Source organism: Parasteatoda tepidariorum, chromosome 3 (assembly GCF_982258835.1).
Source record: "Parasteatoda tepidariorum strain Cologne lab strain chromosome 3, Ptep-v5.0, whole genome shotgun sequence".
Classification (NCBI taxonomy): Eukaryota; Metazoa; Arthropoda; class Arachnida; order Araneae; family Theridiidae; genus Parasteatoda; species Parasteatoda tepidariorum.
Window position 1 is genome coordinate 82,246,225 of NC_141757.1, and position 20,515 is coordinate 82,266,739.

Genomic DNA, 20,515 nt, shown 5'->3' on the forward strand with positions numbered 1-20,515 from the left:
ATTTGACAAAACATTTGACTAAGTACATCAGTAATACGATAAATAAAAAAATCATTCATCATTAAAAATTATACATTCCTAAATCTCAAATAACTAAGAATCATAAAATAGCATTGCGTAGAAGCTATTACATATAGCTACGATGAAACTGTGGTTAAAGCCCTAAGCTATCATTTCGAAAAATCAGGGTTTCTTTTCCCACACCCAGTTTCAGATCGTTGGGTACCAGTAAGTCTGAGAAGTAAATGTGACTGGCGTGTAATACTGACCACCTCACACCGTCATGTCAAATCGTCACCAGGCCTCAAGTTTCTGAAACCTTCACTTCTGTGACATCCTTTACTGACAACTGGAATTTGTGGGAGGAATTTTCTATATTATATAAATTTCATAAATTTAACACGTTCTTTATTTCTGATAGAAACGTTTTCTGTTACTTTCAGTACAAGTTTTTTTTTTAATCTCTAAATTTACACTTAAATATAAGTATTAAAATGAAAGATATTGTATTAATTATGGTATAACGTTCACTAATTACAAGAACATTATGTCCTAAAGGGTCAATTTAATGTAACTAATATTTTAAAAATAGTTCAGTAACGAGTGAATCATAAAGAAAAGAAATAATGTTTAAACAATTTCAGAGAAAATGCCTTCAAGAGTCATTAAAATCGTTGATGTTGCATAATGTTGTATTTACTTAACTATATGTATAGCTAAAATTAAATTTTCTTTTTTGGGCAGGTTAATCTTGATAACTTTTCCCCACCCACAGGATTACTAATTATCTTCTATAAATATTCCATCATCTGAAAATAGAGCTCGATCGATGGTTAAGGACTTTGCATACTAAGTAATCAATCCAAAAAAGGCGTCATATTAGCGGCGTCTTCTCGGAAGAGACTTGGTGATAAAAATAGAAAATAAAAATCTATGATCTTCATCTCACGAGGAACAAGTATTATCGTGCAAGAGTTTTAAGTGGTTTATTCACTTTTGGTGTAATGCATTAGAGAAGCAAACATAAATATAATAAGACTAACTAAATAAAGTTTTACGTACTTGCAGCATCTATTTGAAAGGAAAACTTGTAATTGGTCTTAAAAAATAATAATATCTAATTGAAAAATTGTCTAGCTTGACTAATGTAGTGTAAAATTTCAACAAACGCATAGGCTGGGCCACGGTGGCTCAGGGGAATGAGCGCTCACCTTCCAATGAGGTGACCCATGTTCGAATCTCTGCGTTGGCAGGTTGATACGAATTCTGCTCCCGGCTCGCGCCAACCACAGTGCTGAAGTAAAATGTCTTCGGTGATGGGTTAGAATCCCCTAGCCATAAGGCTAACCATGGGATTTTTCACGGATTTCCTCCCCGTGTTACGCAAATGAGGATTAGTTCGATGAGGATTAGTTAAATGAGTTTGTCCCAATACTTGATCCAGAAATATTCTTGACCTCTGGATTGGGTTCAAAATTACGAGGTTACAGAATTGAGCATTGACAGTTGTAAGCCCCTGCTAGTGTGGATTGAGGTTAAGTAAATAAACTAATTGATAGTCGTAAACTCAGAATTGGGTCGGCTATTCAATGCCGGTTATAAAATATAAAATTAAAAAAACAACAACTTATGAACTGAAGTTTTCTATATTTATAAAACAAATTCATGAAAATCAACTATGTACAATGAGTAAACAAATTGATATGGATAGAACTCAAGCCATTTCTATTTTCTAGCGTACTTGAACGGTTTCGTAACTTATTGTGCATTTTTACCGAATACTTGTCAAAAATGAAGTTAAAAAATACTATGGATAGTAACAATTGCTAACAAATTTATAAGCAAAGAATAAATAATAACTGAGATCAAAATTTAACGAATCCCTATTTTGAAAAGTGGGATTAAAAACGTAAAATCGATATAATTGCTGGGTGAAACTTGGAGATCGACTCTCACCTCCACTCAGTTTTTTTCGGTATTTAAGCAGATTTTAATTTTTAATACTACCTTTATTAATAATGATTCTTAAGATAACAACATTTTTTTACTAAGTTTTAAAAGTCAGTCTTTATTTGATGAATAGCAGGGAGGAATTAACAGAGTGTTTCAAGAAGGCAAATTGCCATAGTCGGTTAATTTTTTAGAAGGATACTAAATTTTTTTTTGGGACAGTTAATTTATTTTTCACAAATTATTGAAATTTTAATTAGTTTTTTTAATTCATGTTATTTCGAAATATGATGGACTTTTAAAAAAATAAGATAAAAAAGAAGTTGTAATTGCTAACTATTTTTCTCAAGTATCATGCTCTACGAAAGCTTTAAATATTTGATTGTATTAAAACAGTGGTTTCTAAATTAGGAGAAATTCCCCATTTAGGAAATTTCCTTCTTACAAGGGGGTAATGAGGAGGGTTTGATTGCACTTGATTTATACTACTGGCCCCTTCGTATCTTCCTGAATTAAATTTAGGCATTCTTTCTCGAATTTTTGGGTGACAAAATTGTTAAAAATGTTTCACAGATATCATACTCAATGGAAGCTTTAAATATTTGATGATATTAACCCAGAGTGGTTTCCAATTCGGGAGAATTCCCCCAAGAGGGAATTTCATTCTTGCATGAGAGAAATGAGAAGGGTTTGATTGCACTTAATCTATACTACCGACCCCTTCGTATATTCAGAAAATAAATTTCGTCACTCTTTCTAGAGCTTCTACATCCCTTTAATTTCTTTGTTTTAAAGAGTTCTTTGTATTTTTATAGATGATAATTTTAGATTGAAAATGATTTTCATGCAAAACACGTGCCTTGATTGTGCTAATCTTATTCTTCAGTGTCATTGCCACAACTTCTGCAATATTGTTTCACAATTCAGTCGGCTTACATTGGCGAAAAATAAATTTCACTTAAGTTTAGTGAAAATGGTTTAAAGAAATAGATTGAAAGTTGAAAGTCACCATTGTTTTGCCACAACAAGTATTATTCCGTATATTGAAGAATTAGTGAAGAAATAACCCCACAGTCATCCCATTAAACAAAAAATGATAAATTATTACACATTGATTGCTTTACTAATCATTTTTCTAGTAAATTACGTATTTTATTTCTTATGCTTAAACTATTTGTTTGTCAGTATAAAAAGGAGAAATAAACTGTGAAATCATGGGTAGATATAACTTTTCAATGCTTTTGTTGTTTAATATTTACAACGTGTAAGGAAATAATCGAAATTTGAATAAATATTGTATATTTGTGTTCTGTGTTTTGAAGAAAGGAGCATGTTTCTAGCAACAGTGAAGAGGGTGGTGGTGAATCAAAGTAAGTTTGGATACATAACATTAAAAAGTTTGTTTGAGTTCATCAGAAATTTTTTTCTTCGAGTTTTTCCCAGCGTATCAGAGAGAGTATACTTTATCGTTAAATATTATTTAAACTGTGGAAAGAAATAATAATTATTAAAAAAACCCGCATGTAAGACACCATAATCTGAATAATGCTTCTTAATTTTTACTTATACTACTTCTCGTTCAACAACACATCTTAAAGCAGAAACAAAATTTTAAAAATTTCTTTGTTACAAGCTTTGTTTGCTTGCTTTAGTTCCTTGCTTATTGGTTTTATACTTTAAATTATTTTATAACAAATGTAACTTTAAATCTTTTACTAATAAATGACTCTTCATCATGACATAAATATAACTTAAATTTTATGTAGAAGTTTTACAATTTTAGAGAACAATTGTGGACAAAATATAAGTAGAAGACATAAACTTTATGGCTTTCTCGTTAAATGGCTTTCTCGAAATTGTGTCCTCAAATTTTCATTCACTGACTTAATATGTATCGTACATTTCTTAAAATATTCTCCAACTGCGCAGCTAAGTTCTATTCTCGGAAGTTGTCTTAATAGGGGTTTAAGTAAAACGGATTTATATCTTCACTGTTTGACAGTTAGATGTCATTTGGATGATAATGTAAGGAATCGTGTCATGCATGAATGAAAAGATATTAAATTCATTATTAATCAAGGCCGATTAAGTTAAAAATATTAAGGATCAGTTATTTGAGGCTAATTTATTCTACTAAAAAAATTAAATGTTTATAAATTATTTAAAATTATGACTTTAAATTTGGAAATTATTTAAAAGGCAGACTTCAATAAATAATAGTCTTTCTAATTGAAATAAATTTTAAATACATTTATAAATATCACGTTATTTTAAAGATGAAATTATCGTAGAATTTTATTATAACTACACTGAGAAGGGAAGTATAGTCAAAACTTCCAAAATATGGTAAAATTTTCAGTGTTCTTGGTTCTATGGAAACATCGAAAAATTCGGTAGCTTTTACCGAAGTTCTTTGATTGGCAAAATTAACAATAAAATATGGTTTTATAATATGTGATTACATTTAGTAATTTTATCATGATACCTTAGACCAGCAGCGACTTCCAATATAATTCGACTATGGAACCCTAAATGATTGAACCTCTTTTGGGCGAACCCCGGCATCATAAAAAAAAGTTCACTAGCAGCTGTTAATTTATAAAAAAAGACTACTACTTATTATGAAAATATTAAATGTAAAAAATGAAAATTATAATTATATTATTTTAAAATTAATTATAAAGTAATTATTTTAAAGTTATGAATTTTAATTAATTATAAAAAATATGAATTAATAATTATAATTATGAACTAACTTTTAAAAGTTATTTTAAAATTATGAGTTTTTCTTGATGGATGTGATAATGCTAAAAATGAATAAAAATAAGCTTATGTAATTATAGTAGCTCAAAAAGAATTTTTATAAATTTTGAGAATGGTTATCAGAAAGAAGTAAATGTTTATTCTAGAATTTTGTTATTTTATTTTAAATAGTTCAATGAGAAATACAAAAATTGCTTTTTATAAATGCATATCCTTTTCTTAATTATTATATTGTTACTAAAAAAGCTTTTTTAATCCTGCTATTTATTTTCAGCAGCATTTACTTAAATAATTTCCAATTAACAACCGAAATATGAAATAAACTATGGATAATTGATTGAATATAAACATAATTATTACTGGTTAAAATAAATCTCAACTCTCGGAACCCCTGTAATTCCTGTCACAGGGTCCCGCGGAACATCTTTTTGGAAATTCGGCTAAATTTACTTTTCGGTTTTATATATTTTACTAAATTTCAGATAATAAATATATTTTTAAAAACTAGAATTTCCGGTAAACCATTACCAAATGAGCGGAAAAAAGGGCCAAATGATTGGTTTAAATACCATACATTTTGGTTTCATTAGCCAGAATTATGCTTTTTTTTCTTTAATCATTACCATACTGCACGGTAATTTTACCAGAAATTTTTTCTCCATGTAATTAAATTTTTTATAAGATGTAAGGAAAATGCGTAACTGTAATAACTGTTAATGTTAGTTTTAATGCACGTTAAAACTATTTCAATGTTAACTGTTAATTTTAATGCACGATAATAATAAAAATCTTAAATATTTTGACGATGAGCTATCAAGGGGTGAAAACATTTCCTTTCTTCCTTCATTATCGACCTAAAAGATTTCTTAGACATCGTGCGTTCATTAATTACGAAAATTACTGTAACTTTAGCCATTCGATTAACTCGTGATTGGTTACAATTTGCAAATCCTCAAGTGATTTTAACAAAAAGGGTAAGTCCTATTTAAAAGCATTTGGCATAGTTAGAATCTCAACAAAAATGAATACTTTAATGCTTAATAATTTTAAATCTTAAATGGATCTTTATTATATTTAAAATTCATTTTTTGTTTTCAGGAATACCATGATAAAACTATGCATTTTCTTATTACTTGGAGTAATGATGTATGAAATGTGTACAAGTCTTTAATTCAAAAATTGAATAATTTGAGATGAATTATACAAAAATTATGCTCTAAGGAAAATTTACCTAATGAATGGTATATATTGCATATTATAGTTTTATTAACCAAAATTATGCTATTGTTGCTCGTTAATATTACCAGTAATTACGCATTAACATTACCAGAATTTTTTTTCTTCGCATTAAATTAGCTAGATATAGTAAAGCTTGGAAAGATTGATAAAAGCTAATTTAAGGAAAAAAAATACAAGGTAAATGTAAACTCTAAAATGATGAACTCTTTAACACCATTTGCCGTAGAGGAAAATTTGAATAGAAAGATTGAATTTGGAGAATAGAGAGACACAATTTAGCTCCTTGAAAAGTAACTTTTTGTTTATAATTGTTCCTTTGCGGAGAAGCAAACATTAACTTAGTGCAGGGAAAATCAAGGGCTTTATGATTTCTAGTTTAATCATAGCTAAAAAATTAAAATCATTGATTCTTTACGAAGGGTGGGGGAGGAATCAAAAAATCTTATATATAAATTATGCAAATTTTTCATGAAAAATAAATGAATTTATGGATTTCCTTGTTTTAATTTCGTTGTAAAAGTTATGCTAATCTATTTTATATTGTAAATAGTTCTTACACAGTACAGTTGTTAATAGTTTTAAATCGTGAATAGATTAATACGACTGGATATTGTTTTTTAATCCAGCATTAATATTTATTGTTTATTCGATGATAAACAATCCAACAATTTTTATTTTAGTTAAGAGCATCAAAGAGACAAAATTACTTGATTTTTAATTTCGAAATATTTTGTGATTGAATACTTAGTTTATGCGTTTCTTGTTCTTTTTTTTTCGCTAACAGTTTCGCTAATAATTTATTTTAGAAACTTTTCATTTTTTCTACAAAATTATAATGCATGAAACAATACGAATTTTAACAAATTTGATTTAAAATTCTAATAATTACTATTTACTGAACAATAAAACCTTAATTAAGAAAAATACAAACATAAATATCAATTGCTGAATATTTAAATAAATTAGCCTAAGTTCTACAATAGCATATTTTGAACATACTTTAATCAAATTTGCGAAATTTTTTGTTCCAAAAATGAATTCTTTTTTCTGTTTTAAAATATTTCATTCTTTTAAGAAAGTAGGTGTATCAAATTAACTTTTTTGAGTATAAAACTATAATAACTAGTATAAAGCTGTTTTTTTCAGAAATGTTTAAAAATAGAGGGGCTCTGTCTTCAAAATCAGTATTTTTGATTTTGTGTTCTCTCTATTTTAAAATGACTCCATATTTTTTATATTTTATATAACTGATATATGTTAAACAAAATAATCTCTGTTAGTCTCCGATCCCAGATCATTGAAATAAAAAGGAAAAAAATAATTGAAAACATTTAAATAGTTTAAATACCAGGCACAGAAAATTGTAAATAACAATTTTTATTTAATTATAATGAATAATTTATCTTCCTTCTTTTCGACCATGCATTCTGAGTACGGCTAATTAATTGACGATTGAAATATTTCAGTAATTTTAAAAAACCTTAGATATAAAATGCATGATTTGATGCATTTCAAAGTCCACCATTTTTTGTTTAACTTTCCTCCTTTTTCACTAAAAGTAGCACTTATGAAAACTGTGAAATTTTTGCATTTCATCTATCAAAGATAGAACAATAATAATCGCTTAATTTTATCCTACAATTTATGTGAAAGAATCATTAAAAATTATTGATATTTACTGACTGAATGTTGCTTCTGGTACAACATTTTCAAGTGTCGTTCTTATTGAAATGCAAATTCACAATGAGATCATATAGCACAATAAAAATGAACCTAATTCATTGTGATTTGATAAATTATGTGAAAGAATCATAAAACTTATTGATATTTACTGACTAAATGTTGCTTCTGGTACAAGTTTTTCAACTATCGTTCTCATTAAATTCAAATTCACAGTGAAATCTTATGAGAAGCACAATAAAAAATAAATGTAGTTCATTGCGATTTGAAATATTTTAATTTTGAGAAGTCTTATCTTCTGAAGTAGATAAATGTTATAACAAATTCTATGCTTGAGTTATTATCAATTTTGCAAATACATTTCTAACAAATGAGAATATAATTCGAGAACCTTAATAAAATTAACAGAAAATGATTGCATTTGATTATGATATTCGTATTTTTTCAAATTATTATGTTACAAGATTACTTAATATGTCAAAAAGGACGTTTAGTAACGTTGCCCTTCTAAGCAAGTATATTTTTTGCTTACAAAACGTGAATATATAGTGACGATCTTAATTTATTTAATGTAATTTAGTGTGTTATGCAAAACTCTAGTTTTCCGAAATCTAAAAAAAAGTTAACCAAAGGAATATAAGTAGTCAAAGCAATAACTTTGGTAGCAGCTGAATCAAAATTGATTAACCGTAAAGTAATATTAAAAAGAGATTTTCCGAGTCATTTACCCTCAATATTTTTCTTCCAGGAATCTCTCTCCAAAGTTCATGTCTTTCGCGCTATCAGTTTCAAATAAATACGTACTACATCAAAACATTGTATTACATCAAATCACGTTTATGAAGATTTAAAAAAATATTAGCAATCTTTTAGTTATTAGTAAATTATTTATAAGTATAAAAGACCATTTTTTTTAATATTGACAATAAGGTTTTCCATTAAAAATATTTAAATTGAATTAAAAAATGTATAAATTCCTACTGATAAAACTGTTCAATGATGGAAATATTTATTCGCAATAATTTTGTGTTTCGACTCATACATCGTCCGACTGTATTTCTTGAACATCAATATTTAAATTTTAAATTAATATTTCAATCAGTTGGCATAAAACACATGTACTTTAATTAAGTGAAAATAGGTCATAGTTTTTTTCTAAAAAGAACACTCATATACATAAAATTTCATTCACAGGTCATAAAATTCCTTCAATGTCAAAAAGGTGAACTCATGACTCCAAAAGAAAACAATAAATAAAACTTATGATAAATAGCGTCTTAAATGTTTCTTGGTTGATGACGAATATAGAAAAAATTAAAATGCACTAAATAAATATGCAAATAAAGTATAGACTCTTACCTTTAGCGAAAGTCTAAACACGCTTAATTTTGATGCTGGAATCGAGCACTTTTTCCCCGGACTTTTCGGCAACCTTTTACCCGTTAGGTTGACCGTTTCTATGAATGTTCGATGAATCCGAAAGGTTTAGCCTTTGGGTCCACGATCCCGATTGCTCATGCGCATTGCCTCCGCCCTGCATCCAGAAGGTTGCCATGGTAACGGAATCAACATTTTACACAATTTTCACAGTAGTCGAATAGGTGCTTAAAATATAAGTTATGACTACTGCCGAGTTTTCCTGTCGCCGAGGTGCTACATATTTTTTTCTAATAATTTATTGTCTAAGTTTTATTGTGATACAAGTGCCAATTTATACTTGACTTAAACATTGTTTGATGAATTCAGTAAAAGAAGATAATTCCAAGAATATATCGAGGGAATCTTGAAAAGAGGGTCTGACTGACAAAAGATGGGACTCTAGGCTCTCTATAATCAGAGAAGCCCCGATTATATATAAGATCTTTATAGTTTTTTAAAAAATTTTATTGTATTTCCCTAAAATAAAACCTAATCCTTTTTCTTGTATAAATTATTATTTATTTACTGTACTCGATAATAATATTTACCTAATTAGAAAATTTTTACAATTTAAAATGAAGAAAAATTAAAATTTACTTTTGATTCAATAATTCCCATTGTTAAATAAACGCACTCATGCAACAGCCAATTTGTCTGCCGATGTGGCCATAGAATTAAAGGCACTACAATTTCGAAACCAAGGCATTACGGCAGCTGCAGTGGGATCAGCATTGCGCACCAACCACTTTTACATCTCCGATGAACTGGCACCCATCAATCTGAAGCTAGGTGGGCTTCAAGCCTTCACTGGGGATAGAATTTGTTTCTTCCCAATGATATTTCAATGCCTTAATCACTGTGCCATCATGGCATTCTATTATTATGCATATTATGAGGTTTTGAAATTTTAGTCATCTCAATGTATCTCCTTGTCACTTTAGATCTTCCTTCCCCTTTTTCTCAATGATATACTATTTTAATTTCTTATTACATTAAATATGCTTCCAGTACATTCCATTCTTTTTAGGGACCGGTAATAAGTTACAAACGAAAAATAATATTTTTGATCACGCTATACCAGATAAATGTAGCAATTAACTTGTAATTTTTCTATTATTTCAGTTATTATAAAAACTGTAACTGAACAAAATTTCTTATACCTAAATTAAATATTGATGGAAGTATGGACATCTTTATAAAAAGCTAATTTTTTTGTTATTACTTTTAAAATATTCAATAAAATTAAACAAAATTTTTCGAGCAATTTAAAATGGTTTACAAAATTATTTCTTTAAAATTTAAAAACTATTTGTTGGAAACTGTGCAATATATAAGTAATTAAAGTAGTTATTTTATACTGCGCATGCGTGGATAAAATGAAACATTTCTTTCCTAATTTTATAGTGAACAGTATTTGGCAACTAGTGAAAAAAGTCTAATTTAGATATCCTAAGAATTTTAAAAAGTTTCAAGCAATTTTCTAAGCTATTTGTGTACTTTTTTTAAAAAAAAAACTCAAAATGATAAAGGGTTTTCTAAAAATATTGTATCATAAGACAAAATTGAACAACGAATGATAATGAACGTTCATACACCAGAATATGATTGTATAAGGAAAGAAAATATGCGAAAAAATATATACTTTTAAGGGGATGATCCCCAACAATGCTGATGTCATTTTTAATAAATCTTGTTTATCAGTACAAAATGAAATTTGTAGAAAATCCTTTATCATTTCGTGTTTTCTTTTAAAAATTACGAAAGATACTTAGAAAATTGCTTGAAACTTTTTAAATTTTCAAGACATTCAAATCGAATTTTTTTTTATTAGTTGCCAAATACAATTCATTACAAAAGGAACAAAATAAGTTTCAAAATTTTTCCATACAATCATTTAACATACGCAATATTAAATAACTACTTTAATTACTCGTATCTTGCCAGAGTTAAGCAGATTTTTCTCAAATTGTAAAGCAATAATTTTGTAATTAATTTTAAATTGCTTCAAAATTTTTTTTTAACTTTATCGAATATTTGTAAATTTATAGCAATAAAACGCAAAACGAAAAAATTAGCTTTTTTTTTAATAAAAAGTCCATATTTTCAAAATTGTTTAAGCTAGGTTTATGAAATTTTGGGCAATTATTTCATATAATAACCAAAATAATTGTTACAAACTTATTGCGACATTCTTTAACATATGGTAACCAGAAACATTATTTTCCGTTTGTAATTTATTGTCGGTCCCTCAGACGTTTAAAAGCTTTAAACTTTTTAAGCCTGTATATATTTATATATTAAAAGTTTATCAAACATACATAAGTTTTATTAAAATAGCAATAAAAACAAAATAATATGCATTAAGTTATGCTTTGAAAAAAAAATTTTTATAGTTCGCATTCAACCTTATCATTGAAGAGATTCAATCTTACTGAATATCTGAAATTAAGAAAAACTAATTTTTTTACTAAAATGCTATATTTTTAATTGCTCTTATTGATTTTCGTTAAGATTTTTGCATTTATTAGTTTAGTTTTATTGATTTCATTTAATGAATCGACTATTGTTGACTAAGTTACATATAGTTATAGCTATGTCTGGAGCAACTGCAATTAACCTAAATTTACAAAGTCAAAAACTTTGCCTTTTAAACCTATTTCAAATTTTGAAACTACATAAGTAGGAAAGTATATGAAAGAAAACTCCTAGTAGGAATGAATTTCTATTGCATTTAAAAAATTCTTAAGCAGAGGGAGAAGAAATCGATACACGCCGTTTGTAAATGCAAATTAACAACACTATTAATCAGATTGGATTAATTGTGCTGCGGTTCATTTATTTCCCTTTTTCCCTGTGTACCCTTAACAAGGCGGATGAATTTTTTTTTTACTATGGCTTTCTTTTTTTAAGTATTAATTCAAAGTTCCCTAACTTAATCAATAAATTTAGGTGAGGTATTTATGCTTAATGATTATCAATTTTTAACATTATCTAATGTCTCTTAAATCCTAAAAGAATTTGAATGAACAACAGATTTGCACAACCGTGAGAGAGATCCTTATTAAAGAGAACCTTCTTACCTTCCGATTAAAAAACTTTGGTGCTATTTAATGACCTTTATTTACATTCACGTAATTGAATACAGCAGCATCAGATATTACACAGTAAAAAATTCTGAATCAAATTACGTTAAAAGGTACCGGCACTCAGAATGTCTGTTCTTTTCACCGTAAAATCAATTTCTACTGTTCAATTTCACTGAACAAAAAATTTTATGTACCGTAAATTTTACAGTAATATTAATTGTAAGATCGCTGAATCACTTAGGTTAAACAATTATTACTGTAAAATTCACGGGATAAAATGTTAAAGTAAAAATGGATTTTGCAGTAAAATTAATTTCACGGATGTTGCCTGTACTGTAGTGGTACTTTTTACAGTAATTTGTTCTGAAATTTTTTAAAGTGTACATTGTTGTAAAAATTCAAAATAAAATTTACTGGTGTACTTTATTTTGAATTTTTGTAATGATGGTAAAGGGAATTTACCTTTGAAAACTCTAATATAGGTGAATATCCAATCACCATTCAGACTGATTTCTGTCATTAATACCATCATTTTCATTCTACACCGACGATATTAATCTGTGAATGTTGCATTAAAAATAAGTCCCTTTAATTTCTTATAACAATCTTTCCATTAGTACCTGATGTATTTTGGCTCTTTGCAGTCGTAAGTGAGAAATATGGGTTAAACGAAAATATTTTCAACAGTTACCATCTGTGGATGTTGTGTTTTGATATTAGCAGATGTACGAAAGATAAGATACAATTTAATAAATGTTTTCGAACGTTCAAGTTCAAAGGATATTGATATTCACAAGTTTCGATCATTCGTATTAACATATTATATTCCATTTTTAATTCTGTATTCTATTCTCAACACGATATTCAACGAAAAAAAATCACTGTGTAGTTTTTCTTATTTACTAATGAACGTAATGATATTAAACTATTTAAAATCAGATAAAGATATAATTTCCTGAACTTTCGTATTGATTCCTAATTCCCATTGTTTCGTAACTATTCCTAATTCCCATTGTTTCTCTAAAGAGGGTGAATCCACTTTTAAAAAAATACATCTGAACATTCACTAAAGCAACGCAGACGTGAATATCAACATTCATCGGAGGATGACGACATTCACTAATTTTGGTCTTTCACAGTTACATATTCATCTATTTTTATCGTAGAAGGTATTAAAAACATTAAATACTAATTGATTTCTCTTACTTGCTACATAACATATAACATAATCATATTAAATTATTTTTTTAACTCAGATAAAGGCGTAATTTTCTGAACTTTCGTATTGATTTACTTAAAGCAGCCGAATTCCCCTTAAATTTCCGAACATTCAAAGGCAACTTCAAACGGGAATATCAAGATACAATTGCAAGGATGAAAGGATCGAATGCATATGCAATTAATTTCACCAAAGGAGATACTAAATATATATAACACTGAGTGATTTCTTTTGTTTATTGCATAACATAATGATACATTTTTGCATAAAGATACAACTGTTTTTTTCTTCTTAAATCCAGACAAAGATAAAATTTTCAGGACTTTCGTATTGATTTCCTACCTCATTTTATTTCTTTAAAGTTATCAAATTCACTTTAAAGAAATATTTTCGAACATTCTATATGAATATTAACAGTCACCAGAGGATGTTGACATTCACTAATTTTGGCCACTCACGGTAGCATATGTAATATTCTCACTAAAGAATCATTATTTGGTTTTCCTTTTTATCCTAACGAGCATAATGATATCAAATTATTATTCAATTCTGATAAAGATTCAGATTTCCAGAACTGTAGTTCCAATATCCTATCTCATTTTGATTCTTTAAAGTGACCTTTCGTGCAGTGTTACTGGAAACTCTACAAGAGAACAACACCGAAAACGTGATAGATATCGTGTGGGAAACACAGGAATCGAATGCATAAATCAATCCAAACTCATTACAATTATGAGAATTTAATCAGAACTTATTTTGTTGGCTTAGGGTGTATGCCTTTTTTATTCATTAACAAAGGCTCTCAAATTCGAAAGGATGAAATACGGGAGACATTAATTGGCAACGTCGTAGGAAAAATGAAATTTATATGCTGTGGTGTCATCATTCTCTTCCTTTTTAACTGCGTCGAAATAACCATTGCTTATAAGTGAATGTTGATGTGGAAAAAAAAGAATAAAAAAAAAACAACAACTTTTCTATGGTTCTGCAAGAAGAATCGAACTTAGAAAAATCGAGTTGATATCGTCTCATTTAGTTTTCCAGGAATGATGCTCATTTTATACATAGTATATCTTAAAATATGCTGTAAGAACTTTACATAAATTTTTTTAAGGAAGTCGATAGAAAGTCGGTGGTTTTCGAAAAACAATAATAACACCAAATAAACAACAGGTTTTCTTTATCTGAATGCTCCTAATATACTACAGAACAGAGTCGTCTAAATTTTAAGATACAGCAATGGCTAGTGATAAACCAATGCGAAAAATTCAATTTTCAAATATTATTCCCGAATGGACTAATAGAATTTTTTTAATGATTTTTAAGATCGTGGGCTGCAATTGCTCCTAGTAGTCAATGCCTAAATTTCAGAAACCTAGCGCAAATGATTTTGGAGTCATAACAGTTTCAGCATAATTTTCCAACACAGCTGACGAAAAAGAAAAAAAAAGTTCTATGTATAAGCACAAACATTTTTGAAAAAAATTAGAAATACTCACTGTTTTTAAGCTGTTCTTTTTTTTTTGTAAAACGTACGTTGATTTTATAAGTCACAGCATTTTAAGAATCTTATTTTCAAATATAATGACATAGTTTTCCAAGTCTATTTTTTCTGCGAAATTTCTATTTTAATAAAATTGTGTAGATTCCTTTAACAAACTTCTGGTTCTGATTTTTATTAAGTAATTTTGTGTTTAAAGGTTAATTTTTAACTATTTAAAATTTTTTTTTTAAAAAAATTCAGTAGGGATTAAAAGTTAAGAAGCAATGAAAAATAGGGTTGTTTTACCATTTTATGTCATTTTGCTGAGAAAGAAAGGCAAATCCTTTATTTGACTTTGACCTAAGTTTTAAAAAAATAGACTTGGAACAAAAAGACCGGTACTTTATTCCTGTCAAAATATTTATGTTTCATTTATGGAAAAACTGATGATAAATGACCACAATCTTCCTCTGCCCTTTTCACAATATTTGAAAGAAAGCTATTAGTGAAATATTTGGAGGGTGATATGAAGCTTTTTTTTTTCAATTTATGTACATATTTATGATGCTCGCATACACTGTTAGAATTTTTCATCTAAAATTACGGTAAAATACTCGGCAATAGTCTGTGGCTTTGAAACTGTTTGCAACTGGTATGCTTAAAAAACCATGAAAGCAAAACTGTAAGATTTTGTAATTATATACAACTAGCATGGTTTCCGAACCGTAAAAATGAAATTTAAATTGATGTTGGACTCAGGTATGTGGTATTTTTCATTAGGCAATGTATATTAGAGTTAGAATGTGACTGAATTGCGTTTTCCCAAGTAAACTGAGAAATATGGCTTAATTAGAAAATCTAGTCTACTAGATTACTAGATTTTTTGTGTTAACAGTTGTGCCATCTATGCTCGTGTGAGAGTATAATACACTAATAGTCCAGGGTCACCACTTGAAGAGAGCAGAACACAGGAAACTTCTCATGAGTTGAAGAGGTGGTGGAAATATTGTGGTGTCTACGCTGGGATTCGAACTCCCGTTCAGTCGGTCAAGAAACTGATACAGACTAGCCGCTTCAGTTAAATGATGTAACCAGTTGCAAAGAACTGAATGGCTTCACAAGATGTTCTCCCCGCCCTTATTATTGTAAAACTATTAGGCATGCGATGATGGAAAATAAAAATTTGAATTCGCAATCCTTATCACATGGCTTAGATTCCAGCTTTCGAAGAACGTATGCTCGATTCTCATTGACTGCGGGCCTAGTTGGCACAAATAAAATTCTGGTTGTTTAAACGTATCAGGTGAAAAAAAATTCAGTAAATGTTTTTTCCCACAATTAACATATTTATGGCAGAATAAAGTAAAGTAACAGTTAAATAAATTACTATTTAACCAATTTTCCCCAGAAATTTCTAACAGTGTAACTATGACGAGGTAAAGAAGAATTAAAAATCTCAGTATAAAAAGTTGGAGAAATGAAACAGTGCTTGTGCGTGGATATAAATGCTTTAGATAGCTTGCTCTTATAATTTGGTAAAGAAACTAAGTTAAATTAAACAAGGAACAGCCCTAGTAAGTGACAATATTAAAAAATATTAGTTCAAAATATGTTACAGTGCATGCAATATGTTATTCTAATCCCAATCTAATTCAAAAGGGAGTCATAGTATTTAAAGTAAAATCACAAAGCTTAAAGGAGTCACAAAATCACAGTATCAAGATATCTAATCCGAGAGCTAATCATAGAACGCTTTATAAGTTTCCAAAAATTTAGTAAATGGTATTCGAAATAATTTTACTTAAAATTTTAAATATTTAGCATTATTATACAGATTAGTGCTTATATCACTATTATTAGTGCTTATATCACTATTATTCATTATTTAAGACATAGGAAAATTTTATTTCCAATTTACAAAACTCATTAGATGAGATAAATAAGCTATTTCAGGGTAAAAAGTAGACGATATAAATTTTGCATACAGATGTTAATATTTTAAATGTTTTGTTCTTTAACAACCTTCTTGTTTTATAAATGAATGAAGAAAGTAAAAGCATGCATATCAAATATTGACGCATTTAAAATATTAGAAATATTTAGATTAATGAATGCCATTGAAATCAAGTTCCAAATTTTGCGTTTCGCAAAATTCAATTTACAGTAAAAAGTATATTTTAAGTAATTTTTTTAAAAAAATTTTGTATTGTTATAAATTTCAATATTTAACATTATACTTTTGAGAACGGTATAAAACTTAGATTGTATGAATAATTTTAACTCGAATGACAAGGTCGGGATCTGAATGTTGGAATCTAAAGCAAAATAAAAACTATTAGGTTTATTAATAATGAATTTTACAGAAAATATTACGTACTTTTCGAAAAATTGCGGTCTTCTCATTCTCCATATGTGTACCAAAAAGAAATCCTCAATGCAAAATTTTCTTTAATAATTACTTATTATCTACAATGTAATTTCAAAAACAGGGTACAATGGTCAAAGTCAACTGCGGGGCCAGTCTATTTCAGATTATTCAAAGAAGAGAGCTGTTGATGATTTTACTGTTCTTTTAAAATATATATTTATGTATAAGTATGAGGTAGGAAATAATGCTTAACTTAAAACAATGATTAAAGCAGTGGAAGATCATTTTCAAATATGTAATTTTAAATGACAAAAGTTAAACGAAATCGGTCATGTAGTTTTCGAGAAATCAAATTTATGAGACTTTTTCAAAATTTTATAACTCAGAAACTATTCCACCAATTGCATTCCAAATACTAAAAAATAACATTATTTTAAATGATGTAAGAAATTTTATACCTTACAAATCAAAATTCATTGCAAAAAATGTGTATATGTAAAAATATGTAGAGTTAAATGAATTGAAAATTTATCTCAAGGAATAAATGAGTTGAAACAAATTCAAACAAACATCTGTTATTTTTTTTTCTCTGTTGGTTCAGATAAACCGAGGTATGTGAGTTATGCAAATAGAACACAAATGTTGTGCTTTTATACTTTCTTCTTTGTATTTTTGTCAGCAAAACTTTATTGAAAGGAATTAAATGTAATACATAAATATAATTCCTTCTTTTAATTTATGTATATATTTAACCATCATATTAATTTAAACGAATAAGTTTCTAGCATTGCATTTCTCATTAAGCACGTTCATCTTTTAATCCCACAATTTTATCTGTACCGAGAGTGTCCCATATACTGAGGTTTCAGTGTAATAATGTTTTTTAACCAAATTTAATTATGAAATTTTAAAACATTAAAATACTAAAGAAACAATAACCCATTAAAGTTAAATACTCAATAAATTTGAGAAAAAAATAATTAAAAATAATTATTATTCCTCTATTTAAAAAAAAAAAATAGAAAAAGGGATAAAAAATATTAAATAATATTCGTTTGCAGGAAAAATTTAAATATAGATATAAATTTTTATAAGCCTTTGGTCTTTTTTATACATTTAAAAAAAAATTTTCTCTTCAGACACCTCTTCCCGCTCGTTTTTATGCCGAAGTATTTATTTAACCAACGAGTTGACAATGCATATGTATCTGTGTGTTAAATATCATTGTAACAAACTAAATTCTTAAATTTTAAGTAATTTTTATTTTGAAAGCTACGTCAAATGATTTTCATTTTTTTTCTTCCTTTTTTGAAAATTTGTAATAAAAGCTGATTATTGTCAATGTAAGTGGGCATCCAAAGTTACTTGAAACAGGCCATTTAGAGCCATTCATACTGTATCCGATAGCACAGGCGTGTGAGCATAGCATAGACATGATAGGATAGACGTTTTTCAGAAACTGGTGCAAGACGATTTGTCGTGCATTCAGTGAGGACGCGTCACTGGCATCGACCAGTGAGCGGGTGGGGTGACCACTTTGATCAGCCTGCGAAGGAACCGAAGGTGCACGGTATTGGTTCTCGCTAAACTGTTCTACCTTAAAGTGCTGGATTTCGTCTTCAGGTCGTAAGGGTATAGAAGCGGGAAGCCACTCCTTATGATGAGGATCAAAATTGTGATGACATGTCTACTGAACAGCATCGGGATGTTTCCCAGACCGTTGTCAATACTCCCATTTGCAGAATTTTAGTACGACGCAAATAAAGTACCACTACATAGGAAATATCTATGTCTTAAAAATATAGATTTCCTTCTGCAAGTCATTCTAAATTGTGCCCAGTGAAGTAAAAAGCTTCGCCGTATTGACAACTGCAGGAAACAACTGCTGTATCTTACAAAAATTCAGCTCAATTTCAAAGTATGTATGACATCATTTTAAAGATTAGCACTAGTCGAGAATAACTATTTTCTAAAATTATAGGTATCATGGTGCAAATTTGTGCGATTAAATTCTAAAATGCCTCTTGAAACATTCATAATTTTTTTCCAAATTTTTAGTTGCAGTTCAAATGCCAACAGTATGACACCATTGACACTCTTAGACAATATTTATGTACTAAAGATGAAGGTTTCGCGATGCAAATTAAAGACTGATATTTTCAAAAATTATGTTATGAAATTATGTAATTTCGCTGTGCAAATTTGAGAAATTAATATCTTTCTTAGAATATACATTTGCAAAATATTCGCTATAATTCTTTGATGAGATCTCTTATCTCTTATTAAATTAAACAATTATGGCCGATTATTCCTCGAAGCGAAATTCGACTTTTTATAGTCATTTTTGAAGAAGAAAAAGAACTTACTGCGCAAATGCAAAATGTATAACACCATACAGGTTTCATAAGGCAGATTAGTAAAATTAATTTTGAAATTCTATCTTGAAATATAGCCCCATTTCCCTCTTTATCTCTCGAATTTAATCTATAATTTTTTCAAAGTGCATAAAACTACTTTTAAAATCGAAACTCTTAAAAATAATTAATATTCCAAAAAGTAGTTTTCATGATGCAAACTTTAAAAATTAATTTTCTATGTTCCGAATAAAGTTAAAACTAAGCCATAATACTCTCTTTCTCTCTCGATATTTGTCTGTAAGTTTTTGAAATAGTAAAAGCTCAAATGTATGAACTAATTTCAAATATTAATCCTCGTAGAAACTTTATATATCTTAAAATTAAAAAAAGTAAGTTACGCTGAGCGAATTTGCAAACATAATTTCTGAAGTTTCTCTTGCAACGTCATACATTCATAAATCACGTTTTCCTAATTTTACTTCTAATTCTTAAAAAGAAGTTTCACATCAAATGCAAAATGTATGGTACTATTTTTATGATTAAAACTCATTACAAGAAATTTCCTAAAAATATACATTATTGCATTATACAATTAGCGAAATTAAGTTAAAGTGTTTCATTATAAATTTAGCTATGAAAAGCAACAAATTGAATCAATTTCAACATTTGCCTTTTTTTTCTTTTTAAATTTACACCTTGAAATAAAATATCAATGGTATCACTTTAAATATTGACACTTATGAAGATTATTTCTTAAAAATATAGATTTCTTTCTGGAAATTTTAGATATTTATTATTTACATCCTTTTATATGTACTAGAAGGCACCACATCCTGCACCTTCTTGCAATTGCTTCCTTTTCATCATTGTTTTTTCCCCCTTTAAACATCGATATTCTTTCCAAAAACACAGAATATTTTTTTTAGCTGTATGTAAGAATATTTTGTTTGC

General features: G+C 28.2%; 1 protein-coding gene across 1 annotated transcript in view; it reads right to left on the reverse strand.

Annotated features, from left to right (window-relative positions):
- The window catches only part of LOC107447985 (protein NDRG3), a 37,899-nt gene extending 28,722 nt beyond the window's left edge, over nucleotides 1-9,177 (reverse strand). Inside the window, exon 1 of the mRNA XM_016063049.4 lies at nucleotides 8,992-9,177. The gene's annotated coding sequence lies outside the window, so the exon portion shown is untranslated. The remainder of the gene's footprint in view (nucleotides 1-8,991) is intronic.
- Between the last annotated feature and the right edge of the window lie 11,338 nt (nucleotides 9,178-20,515).